The sequence below is a fragment of the Clupea harengus genome, chromosome 17 (genome assembly GCF_900700415.2).
Source record: "Clupea harengus chromosome 17, Ch_v2.0.2, whole genome shotgun sequence".
Lineage (NCBI taxonomy): Eukaryota > Metazoa > Chordata > Actinopteri > Clupeiformes > Clupeidae > Clupea > Clupea harengus.
Window position 1 is genome coordinate 15,535,847 of NC_045168.1, and position 10,000 is coordinate 15,545,846.

Consider the following 10,000-nt stretch of genomic DNA (forward strand, 5'->3'; position numbering starts at 1 on the left):
TTCTCTGGATTATATCACTGGAGCAAACAGATCCACTGTCAGAAGCTCTCTCTATAATATCAATGAGGCAAACAGATCCAGTCAGAGCGTCTCTGTTTAAAGTTCGCTCATCTGTACTCTGACGTGTGCCTCAGAAAGTGGGATGTGTGGGAATCACAAGAGTGTGAGTGTGAGTGTGAAAGAGACTGACAACACAGCAAAGCACGTTAGGCACAAGGATTTACACAGGAAACGTCTGGGTTATAAACTCTAAAGCTTTCATTGTGAGTCATCTCAAGACAGTGTGTGGGTGTGTGTCTATGTAATAGGATTTGTTGTAATGCAAGGTTTATTGAATTATAAACAAAGGGAAACACACAAGAAGACTTATGAAATATGGCAATCACAAACCCATAAACCCCTCCTACTCCACCCCACCCCATCCTATCTCCCACCAACACATGGAGGAGACGATCAGCTGAATTTATCACTATACAATAATAAGACAAAATAATAATAATAATAATCATCATCATCAATAAATAAAAGAAAGAGCTATTTTTGTAGAGTAACTCGTTGATCTGATCAATTCAATTTAACAAACGGTTTAGCATTGTTAATCCATGCTGAGGATAATTCTGAATACAGGATGTCTAATAGGACCCATAACCAGTGTTTCACTGAGAGATCATGGGCTGTTAGCCATCTCTGAGAGATCATGTGCTGTTAGCCATCTCTGAGAGATCATGGGCTGTTAGCCATCTCTGAGCCACTAATGTTTTGGCCACTGTCATGCCTGCCCACCTCAGGGTCCGTGTTCTGTCCGTGATGCCCATTTTAGTGTTCGGTCATTTAGATCTTAGTGTTTGGTCATTTAGATCTTAGTGTTTGGTCATTTAGATATTAGTGTTTGGTAATTTAGATCGTAGTGTTTTATCATTTAGATCTTAGTGTTTGGTCATTTAGATATTTAGATCTTAGTTTTTGGTCATTTAGATCTTAGTGTTTGGTCTTTGGTCATTGATAATGGAATGACTTCATTGTTCCAGAAGGTAAACCCCCTCAGGACAGTCCCTTAAAGAGGGCATGAATGCCTACGTTACCATTTGGGCAAAACGTGCCACAATAGGGAGGAGGAGCTAATTCCATGAAATATCTTTTTTTGGCGGGCCAAATGAATGCGGTGGCATATTTTTAAATGAATACATTGATGATTGGTTGACCTGCAATTGATGGAGATAATTTCCAAACACTGTTAATGACTTAAGAATATAATAATCAAGTGCCTTGTATTATTAATTACCTTATATGAATCATGTACTTATGTAAGCAGGAACATGGCTTTTCTGTGTTTCTGCGTGTGTGTAACTTGGAATATTAGGTGCCACTTAGTCTGCATATGTACAAGAGCATGTTTAGACCAGAAGTGATAAGAAGGGTCGAACTGTGCTTTTTCCGACCTTGCAAAACTTCCATCCTTGCCTCGGACGTGAGAAATCCACCACGTGATTATCCCTGCTGAACGCTCAACTTCTGTCTATATAAACCTTGTGCGATGTGTTTATCATTGCTTCACTTTCAGCCTTGTGCTGGGAGTGAGCCCGATTGCAATTGTTGTTTGTCTAATAAATATACTTATATGCAGCTCCGGAGTCCTGAGGTAACTAGGGTGAATTTTCACCTATCATAATTGGGGGCTCGTGACCGGGATTCCAACAACCTCAACGGCTCTCCACGCTGGGCTAATCATCAGGACCTGAACCATACGGAGGAGTATGAGACTCTGTTTTTCTAAAGACCTCCAACTTGAATTGGAAGGAGGCCAGGGCCTGCCAGCGGGGAGAGCCGAGAGTGAAGGAAAAGAATTGGACTGTAGGGTGTGGACTCCGAGCTGTTTGTGAGTATATTGTTTGTTTGTTGTAAGTGCACGGTAGTATATTGTTGGTTTATTGTTTGTTTCGGTTTTGTGTACACGTGTCTTCGAGTGGGGCTGTGTTGCCTGTTCTCCGCGGGGTAGAGAAGGAATTCTTTAAGGTTACAAAGTTGTTAGAGATATTCCTGCTTGCCTCGTGTGTTGAACGAATTTGCTAGCTGTGTTAAAAGGTTGTAAATGAGAGATAAACCTGCGTGGTAGGGGGTCCTCCGCAAACTCTTCGGTTGTAAATGAGAGATAAACCTGCGTGGTAGGGGGTCCTCCGCAAACTCTTCGGTTGTAAATGAGAGATATATCCCCTTGGCCACTGGAAGCCTGTACAAACTCTTCGGGGTAAATGAGAGATATATCCCCTTGGCCACTGGAAGCCTGTACAAACTCTTCGGGGTAAATGAGAGATATATCCCCTTGGCCACTGGAAGCCTGTACAAACTCTCTAGACCTATTTCTAGACGACTCCGGAGAAGTCTTTTTAAAGGTCTATCCATTCCCCTTTACCTGGTGTTTTGCTGTGGGGTTGATACTAACTGTTTTAGATATATTCCTGAAAGAATTTGCTAGAGTTAGAGATACTCCTGGATGCTGAGGTATATCCGGTCTCCTTAAGAGACAAAACACAAACATTGAGAAACTCAGCTATAGCTCAGTTAGAGGGGTATAGTACGTTACGAATAGATATATTCCTGAGGGAGACGAATTAAAAGAGCTATCTCCAGTCTGCTTAAGAGATAAAGAATTTGCAAGAGTCAGAGATACTCCTGTGTTATTTTTCTGTGGGATTGAGACAAAACTTTTTACAATGGGTAAAACACAGATAATTATAGTCATAATTTATGTAATTAAAGGACTGATTTCGCATTACTGAGATGCCTTGACCCGGAACCAGTAGGGGACTGATCACCCCAGGGAAATCCCCTGGCCTCAACCTCCTCACAAAACGAGAGAGACGGAGGACCTCTGGTCGGGCTCGGGTTGACTCAGCATTGCGATCTCAAGAACAAACTATGAGAGTCTGAAAATAGAAACATAACTAACCCTAGTGTGAAGAATAAGATAAAGGTAATTTAAAAGGTTTCAAGAGCAGTTATTATTAGAGGTATTAAGAGAAATACATAAAATAACTTACAAATGGGAAAAAGTGCGTCAAAAGCAGAAGACGCACATGATAATAGCAATAAGAGGTGGTTTAAAATGTCTACAACAAGAAGAAAATTGTAACACTGATTTGAAAATGTTTTTACATTATTGGTTGCAGCAAACAGAGCAAAGCTAACGTTAATGGTGGCAAGAAAGCCAATGATTTTTTGTTTTGTTTTGTTTTATGTGACTTTGGTGGCCTGCTGAGCAGTAATCAGAGAATTAGATGCCCAGAACAGTAAGGTTGTAAGAAGAAAGAGACATCTAAAAGCAGAGTTTGAAACAGGAGAGATATTTCAAAATACAGATTATGTTTCAAAAACATGCCCTACAAACTTATTAGGAAGAGATGTGATGTGGGTTGGGCATTAGAATTGTTCCAACAATACATGGGTTTTAGAATAAATTAAACAATGATGTCCCAAAATATTATTATGTATATAATATACACTGTTTAGCCCAAAAAAGATTTAAAGAAAAATGTAAGCCTGTCACACTAACTACATTAACCTAGACTGATACATTGGACTAAGACAGGATGGGTGGGGGCTGAGTGCTGGCTCAAAAGACTGTATTCTCACAAGCCATGAGCTCAAACTTAGCTACAGTTCGAGGGACAGTCAATTGTTGTTGAACATCTAGTGCTGTTCCTCCAGATAAGAAGACCTGTAAACAACATACCCTGGCGTTGTTAGGATTTTTAGCAGAAACAAGGCCACAACATTAGCAGCTGTGGTCCACTAAAGTAAAGCTATCTTAAAAAGCACCTCAGCCACAGACAAAGAAATAAATGATGTATTTTCTGAGAATGACTAACTTCTGTAGATAATGGATTCCTAACCACGCGTTAGAAACACAAATGTTGCAGAGTTTACTTTATTCTCAGCCCAGGTCAGCAGGAGATATTATTAAAAGGCCTGAAGATGGAAAGCAGGCATTTGAACAGATAAAACAACTGTTGGTCAGTTCTGCTGTCCTAGCACATCCATGACATGACAAAGCCATTTGTACAAACTGTAGACTGTAAAAAAGGTTATATAACATCTGTGTTAATGCATAAGTGGGGACTTAAAGTTGATATCAGTGGCATACTAGTCAACCCGGCTAGATCCAGTAGCCCAAGCAATGTCTGAATGTTTACAAGCAGTAGTGGCTGCAGCCTTGGCGGTGCAGGCCTCTGCTCCTATTGTACTAAACAGACACTTACACTGAAAGTTCCACATGCGTACTTTTTTTTTTTTGCTCACTCAGCCTCATATTGAGCGCTGCGTGACATTTAACCCAATTACACTTTTACTTACGGCAGAGGACAGATAAAAACTATGGCAGCCAGAGCTGACCTACAAGATATGCCTTTTCCAGAAGCTGATTTAACTATTGTTTGTTGATGGTTCAAGCTAATAAACCTTGAACGCATAGCCACTACTTCCACACTATTCCGCACAGGCAGCGGAACTAATTGCACTGATTGCGCACACACATGCAAAAGACCCGGTTTCATTGGGAAACCACAAAGCAGACAAGGCCACTAACCAGGCCAAACTACAACAACTATCTGACACATACACAATTGAAGAATTAGATCTCACAATATTAAAAGATATGCTGCAATATTGAGCCATGGTGAAAACATGCCTCAATAAGTGGGGATAGTAAGCATATATTTGTACTTTATATTTCATGAGAAAGATGTTTAATCATTCATTATTGATTTTATTGAGTTAAATCCCAACGAAAGAAAGAAATATTGTCTAGCCATAGACAATCACTGTTCATTCAACCCCCAGTCAGCCGGACTGGTAGAAAAGAATGAACCAAACTATTCAAAGCGATTTGAGAATCCAAGAGTGAAATTAGTGAAACTAAGCATGCATGTTGTTATCACTGTTTGAAATTATGTATGGAAGAATCTGCACTGCCTAAACTCTCAAACCATTTGCTGAAACAGACTAAGAGATTGAATATACATTTGCAGAATATATGGCAAAAATGTGAATTAGCAAAATGCTCTCAGAACTCTCTGTGCTCCGCAGGAACCTGTGAAGCTGAAACCAAGGTTGGGCCAGGAGATTGGGTCCTAATCAACAGCCTCAAAAGAAAACACTGCCACTTGCCCAAGTGGGACAGACCATACAAAGTGCTACTGTCAACATCTACCACAGTCAAAATAGCGGAGTGAGCCACCTGGATACATCTAACACATTGTAAACGAGTAAGCCTTCCTTAGAAAGAGACAGAGGATAGGAGCTGTCTTCCTCTACAGTTTTCCAAGGCCGGGCCACTGTGACAGAAGTCCAGCTACAAAGGGGATTCTTTGCGTTAGGCAATTTTTCGTCTCAAACCTGGTGAAGAAAACAACACTGTCCAGTGGGGTAAAAGAGCCTAGTGGATACTGGGAGGGCGGGGCGGTCCTATCTCTGTGAAGTCATGGGGAGTTACAAGGGGAAAATGAAACAATGTGTGGAACTTTTGATCATAACTGTACTGCTCTACATTTTGGGACTTTTAACATATTGATCACAACAGGCAACGGTCTTGGTCAAATGTCCGCGATGGGGCCTATAAGATCATCCGTGGTGGAAATGGGTGAACCAGACTGCCCACACACTTTCTACAAAAAGACTGTTTACATTTTCCTGCCCAGTAATATTCAACAGCCGATGTGTTCTGCAGGATGCCTGATGGGAAACAGGGCCTTCAAGGACACAGCAAAGAGGCCTTGTTCGAATGTTATCTGAAGCCTAGGCGAGCTAATGACACACACACACAGTCGACATTCACTATGTTGGCCTACAAATGCAAAGTATACAAATGTGTGATGAGAAATATGATGACATTTTAAATGATTAACTTATATATGGAGTGATGCTCAGTAATGATCTCTGTTCCGAAAATCCATGTGATGAAGCTCAGAGTGGTGATTTTGAATTATCCATTGAAACGGATAAAAGGAGGGACTGATGGAGATAATTTCCAAACACTGTTAATGACTTAAGAATATAATAATCAAGTGCCTTGTATTATTAATTACCTTATATGAATCATGTACTTATGTAAGCAGGAACATGGCTTTTCTGTGTTTCTGCGTGTGTGTAACTTGGAATATTAGGTGCCACTTAGTCTGCATATGTACAAGAGCATGTTTAGACCAGAAGTGATAAGAAGGGTCGAACTGTGCTTTTTCCGACCTTGCAAAACTTCCATCCTTGCCTCGGACGTGAGAAATCCACCACGTGATTATCCCTGCTGAACGCTCAACTTCTGTCTATATAAACCTTGTGCGATGTGTTTATCATTGCTTCACTTTCAGCCTTGTGCTGGGAGTGAGCCCGATTGCAATTGTTGTTTGTCTAATAAATATACTTATATGCAGCTCCGGAGTCCTGAGGTAACTAGGGTGAATTTTCACCTATCAGCAATGTTGTCCCAGAATAGCTTCCCAATCAAAGTTTGCCTGTAAACGTCCTATATCTTTCTTCTGTTCTTGAGTGATGTAATCAGAGTAAATTAATGACTATCCATCTGGGGGCACTTTGTAACAATTCTACATGAGGGTGTAATCTTAAATCAGAGCCCCATTGGATGTTATGAGATTTAAGAGAATGATTAGGGACATCGTAACGAGAGACTAGATCATGGAAGCTTAAAGAGGAATCTCATCCATTTACATCGCTTAGTACATATACGCCTCGGTTTGCCAAATATCGATTTAACTATAGCGGAGACTTTTAGTGTCATTTCATTTCCACGCCCACATATTTCTCTACTATTCTGAAAGTTTTTAACAAAGAAGAGGTTTTGGGGGCCGCGCCGTAAAGAGCACTAAGTGAAAAAAATGATCTTGCTGTCACATCGGTGCTACATGACGATCCCTTTCAATTTCTATCAGGAGGTCTGTGCCTCTGAGTCCTACATGTGTCTTATGTGCTGACGTAAATGACCAATGATATAGTCTGCACCTGTGTCTTATGTGCTGTGACGTAAATTACCAATGATATAGTCTGCAATTTGGAAGGACCCAGGCTACTCGTGATTTGGGTTGTTGAAATGTTGACCATTTCATCCGTGAACGCCTGTTATTCCAAATGGATGACTTCAGCAGAGAATCCACCTTTTTCCAGTAGTCTGCTGTAGGGGGCAGCGCTGGCATTGAACCTTTTTAATTAATTTGACAGAAAACATTAATTTTAATGACCGAAATTCAAGGAGGTACTGATGAAGGAAGAGGCATCCACTTAATAATATATTATACCACCATAATTAATCTTAGCGACAGAAGATAGAGAAGAGGTTATCTGAATACCTAGATAGGCCTCTTGGTTAGTTTTAACCGTATCTTAATACATAGATAGGCCTCTTGGTTAGTATCAACCGTATCTGAATACCTAGATAGGCCTCTTGGTTAGTATCAACCGTATCTGAGGGGATTATCTTTGTCCATAAAAAGGAACATGAAGACATGATGATTGAAGTTAGTTTTAAAACCAGATAGCCTGCAAAAATATTTAAGACATTCATTATCTCTGGTAAAGAAGATAAAAAAATGAATAAATAAAGAAGTAAGTTCATGCATCGTCTGCATACAAGGATATCATGATGTTGGGGGACCCTATGGTTCTTAGGGTTTATAAAAGGGTTCTATAGAAATATTGAAAAGAAGGGGCCTGTCTTGACCCACGGAATATACCAAATGGTTCATAGGAAATTGCTCCTGTACAAACTCTAGCAAATGGATTAGCATATAAAATTTGAACCATTCTAACAACATTTTCTGCCAAATTTTCTTCTATGACTCTCTATAGATGCTTCATCTCTCATCGATCAGATACATTTTATGCATCCGGGGGAAAAAGGCTGTTGCATTAGCTTGTTCAAAGTTGTTGAATGATTTGTTGTCGCCATGACTTTAACCCTCACAGTAGCTGGGTAAGTCAAAGAGGTATCAATTCCCCTCCCCAATTCGCTTGGGGCTCTTATTCCTTTGAAGCCGCTCCTCCATGGGGTGACACCTGCACTGTAGTCTGTGTGGAGTTCCAAACGTGTGCCATCCAGGAGAGATGGTTGTGCCTTCCTAGCGCCCCGCAGAGATAACAGAATAAGTTGAAGAATCATCGTGCTGGCCTTGCAAGACTTGGAGGAGCACACACTCTTCTTGAATGCTATTGATCTCCAGAGTCAAGGTAACTGTCGTCTCTAACTCACGGATCCATTTGGGAAATTTTTATGTGATTTCGCTTCCCTCTATCTTGTCGCTCGTCAGTTTGGATTTCAGTTTAGAGTACAGTTACAGTACAGTTACGACTTGATCCATCTTTCAACTTTGTTTATATAGCGCATTTCATACCAAGAGGCAACACAATGCACTTTACAGAAGGAAATGGGGGAGGTGGGGGACAGACCACTGGAGCTTGTCTACTTTAACAGTTAGCACTTCTAACTACTTAGCTGCTTGGCTGTTGATGTTGTCTTGGAGAGAGCGTAGCAAAGACCTGAGGTGACACAGTGCTTTCTCTAAGGTCTCTGTTAGCATTAGCACCCCACATTCAGGGCCTCATTTACTAACAGGATTGCGCCTCTTTCAGGCGTAAAATAGCAGGTAAAAACCTAAAACCGTATTTATCAAAGGTGGCGCACTTTAGATTACTGCTGCTGGGAGTGTATAAGGGAAAGTGGGTGTTCGTCGCAAAGAGATGGGAGGAGATGCGTAAAGTGCGCCTAATTATGTACCCTATTAGTAACGAAACAAGAGGTGTTTCAGCATGACATATCAGCTGCTTAATGAAAACTATGTGCCTGCGAGAAATTTGAAAAATACGATCAGAAATGTTATTTTTTTTTAAATGTTTATATTTGATATATCATTTAATATAGGCATATACAAAATTGTCCCACCAGCTAGCTGTTCGGCCACGCTTTACCCAGAATTGCCGGTCATTGTATGGTTTACTTTAAACCGTATTTTCACCCATAGTTCAAGCAAAACGAACGTCTGAAAATGTCAGTTGTCCCTGCCCTGTCCACGCTACAACTCCAGTTTTCAAATGTATCTGCCTAGGGCAGCATTTTTGAAAAGCCTGGTTTTCAGTGTTGGAATGCGCCGTTTTAAAGTAAGGGGTGTCGTGTATTCCTACCAGACTATTTAACAGGATGCTATGGAACAGTTAACCTGGCTATTAACTATCCTAGCTATCTCTAGCTTAGGGAACCATATTAACAGTTTGCAGTTGCCTGTGTGTGATTAACTCATGTTAATATGTGTGAATATGAACATAAACTCGTTAATATGAAGCTGCACAGGCACCCTGAGGGGTAACCATAGCAACCCAGAAACTCAATGTTCGCTGAAAAGTTGAATTTCCCAAAATCAGCTCACCAATAAAAGACAGTCTTGAATTCAAAGCGATCACAACTTTTAATGTGGACGGAAGGGCTAAACGGAGAAATATTTATGAGTTTCTATATTTACCTGGGTTAGTTTGCTGTAACCTCGTGAACCAAAAGCTCTAATTTTAATTTTAGCTCATCATCCATGGTGGAACACGTAGGCTCTTTCTTCCATATTTTAGCGGAGCGCTAAATAACACTAATGGGCGGTGTTAGGCACAGATGACACGACGATGTTCTTGTTTGATAAATAGGATGCAAAATACCGTACGTTATTTGCGGTTTGGCAAAGGCGCAGATTAAGCTGCGGTCGCAATGTTAGTAAATGAGGCCCTCAGTGCTTTCTCTAAGGTCTCTGTTAGCACGCCACTCACCACATTCAGTGCTTTCTATAAGGTCTCTGTTAGCGTTAACATGCCACTAACCACATCTCGAGAGTTTCTCCCTCTGCCTGCACAGTCAGTTGGATTAGTAATGCTACATCTTTGTGCTGCAATCTGGCCTCAAAGCGCTTGGTTTTTCAGACCTTGTTGCTTTCACAGGGTGATGGATTCATTAGATGGATTT